Genomic DNA, 2,880 nt, shown 5'->3' on the forward strand with positions numbered 1-2,880 from the left:
GAGCGCACAGTTAACATTCCAGGAGAGATCACAAGTAACATTCCAGGAGTCAGGACTGCCAAGAGGTGGAGGTGCCTGACGCTCTATGAGCTATCTGTTGCCTATCCGCCTACCATAGTGGACCAGTCCCTTCTGTACTCAAGGCCTCAGAAGGCTGTGGACAAAGCCCAAATTAAATCCACCAGAATACCTAGGGAAAAGGCAGTGTTATTTTCACCTATGGGATCGGTAACATACAATTTCATTGTAAAGCATTGATGAATCCAAAGTAGCCCTCCAGGGGCCTTTGCCTCCTCCACATAGCGCAGGGCACAGTCCTCACTGTGCTGGTAGAGTGCATCATGGTTGCTTCTCAAGCCATCCACCTCTCCCACTATGAGTGGCAGCACTTTTAGCTGGGTTGATGGAAGTCCGTTGTTCACAGAGCTGGCCAGCCCCACACTAGAATAATAGAAAGCTTCAAATAATAAAATCTCTAATGCCCAAGTAGTCCTGCGGCCACTGAATGAGGATCTCTGATGAGTGGTAATTCTAATGGTAATCAGTGTGAACAACCCCGGGCCACTGCTGGTGGGAATCTCAACCTCCTTGTCACGAAGATTGGTTCCAAGATGGGCCGTGTCTTGCAGCCCACGCCAATCAACCCATAGGTGGAAGCTTGGAGACTAGAAAGAAAACAAGCAAAAACACAAAAGTATGAAGTGCACCGTGTGGTTCAGAAGCCAGAGTTGTAGAGGGTATGTTTAGGCAGTGATGAGGCTGGAGAGTATGTCTCAAAATATTTGTAAGAAAGGCTGGGAATGGAGCTCAGTGTTCGCTGGGTTCAATCACCAGTACTGCAAAAAGGTGTCTCTATGAAGGTGTACATTACAACAAATGAAATACACACTTTAATTAATTTATCTGAGATAGAGTTCTCACTATGTTGCTCAAACTGGTCTCAAACTCCTAGGTTCAACAATTCTCTCCACTCAGCCTCAAAAGTAGCTGGAAAGTGCACATCGCTTAGCAGTTTTCTTGTCACTGGGATGCAACTTGAGGACAGTTTTAACTTGGCTCACAGTTTCAAGGGATTCAGTCCATGGCAGACTGGTTCCAGGAAGGAGCATTATGGTGGAAGGGTGTGGCAGAACAGAGTAGCTAGGTTCATGGAGGCCAGGAAGCACAGCCAGGGGTACAGCTCAGAGAGGAAGGGGCTAGGAACCAGATTGTACTCAGGGTCACACCTCTGTGGCCCACCCAGATAAGACCACAAGCACGGTCTATTAATCCCCTAGGTGGCTTCCAAGCCAATCAAGTTGACAATTAAACAGCTGCCAGAGAAAGACTCTCCCTTAGAACCTCAGAGCGGGGGAAGTCCTCCCTTACCTTTAGTTTGGACTTCTGACCTCTAGAACTATGGGAGAATAAAATTTTTGTTTTACACAATTAGTGAAAACTAGTTTCTCTATGTTCTCACTAGCTCTTATTTTGTCTTATTCTAGCCATTCTAATGGGTGTGTAGCAATATCTCATTTTGTTTTATGTGCATTTCCCTGATGATTAGTGATGACGAACATCTCTGCATATGCTTATTTAGTGTGTTGGTTTTCTTTAGTGAAAGGTCTGTTCAAAGCTTTTGTTTAATTTTTATTGAGTTGTATTCTTATCACTGTAATTTATGTGGCTTTAATATGCACTGTCATTGACAAGAACATTACTTCAATTTTATCGAGAATCATCTACATCAAGAATAAAATAAAGTGTTCTGCGTACACTTTTTATTATAAAATATAACCTAGTGAATACATATTTAGTGAACTCTATCTTACATCTCTCCTTCACGTATTAGCATTTGGAACAATGGAACTGAGTCAGAGCTTTATATCAGCTGCAACATCAAGTCTATTCATTTATTTTGTTTTTGTTGGAGCACAGAGAGTGTTGTAGCAAAGGGAAGAAGAACACAAACTGCATGTTTTGTAATATTTGGGTACTCTTGCAACAGGCTGCTCCAAAAATCATTAATTATTTCATCTTGGAGAGCTCTCCTTCCAGTTTTCAGGATCTGGAGGCTGGAAGTGTTCATCTTCATTCTCAGTTGTTCAACTTTGTGTTGGTTCAGAGCTACAAGATTGGTTTTTTATTTTAAACCACCCTCTTTCAAATATTTCCATGTGGCAGGTTGAGTAGAATAAATGTTTTAATATATGTTGAACACTGAATAATATCACAACTATGTGCTGAGATTATGAAATCCATGATGATTGTCTAACAATGAATTGACAGTGTTGCTTGCATGTCAATGGATACCACATATTAACATAGCAGGTGACGTATATATAACTTCCTGTTCTCTCAAGGTATTTTGCACCATTTAAAAAATGGTGTCATCTTTTAATAATTATTTTAAAAACATAAATGTAAGACAGATTAATACTAAATATATTCACTACAAATATTAATGTCTTACACATATGTTTTAAAAATACATTTCAGAAGATGATTAAGCTTGCAGGATTTTTTTTAGAGACTTGCTTTCAAAGGTTACAGAACAGTCTGAAAAACCCTGTTCTGAACAGATTCACATACCTTAGGAAAATTAAAATACCCACTATTCACATAAAACATTGGAAAATCCCCAGGCTGGACATAATGTGAGGATAGTTCAACTTTATTTCTTGGTGGTGTTACTATAATTTACAACTCCAGGCACATTTCATGTCAGCGGAGAAAGTAAGAACAAAGGGAGAGAAATGCAGAAGTAGAGATAAACAGAGACAAAAATAAAATGATGTTACTTCATGATTCTGTTTCTTTTTCTCTTTATTTCTCTGTGTCATTGTTTTCCTTCCCTTCCCTTCCCTTCCCTTCCCTTCCCTTCCCTTCCCTTCCCTTCCC

Source organism: Chinchilla lanigera, unplaced genomic scaffold (assembly GCF_000276665.1).
Source record: "Chinchilla lanigera isolate Chin_1 unplaced genomic scaffold, ChiLan1.0 scaffold00003, whole genome shotgun sequence".
NCBI lineage: Eukaryota > Metazoa > Chordata > Mammalia > Rodentia > Chinchillidae > Chinchilla > Chinchilla lanigera.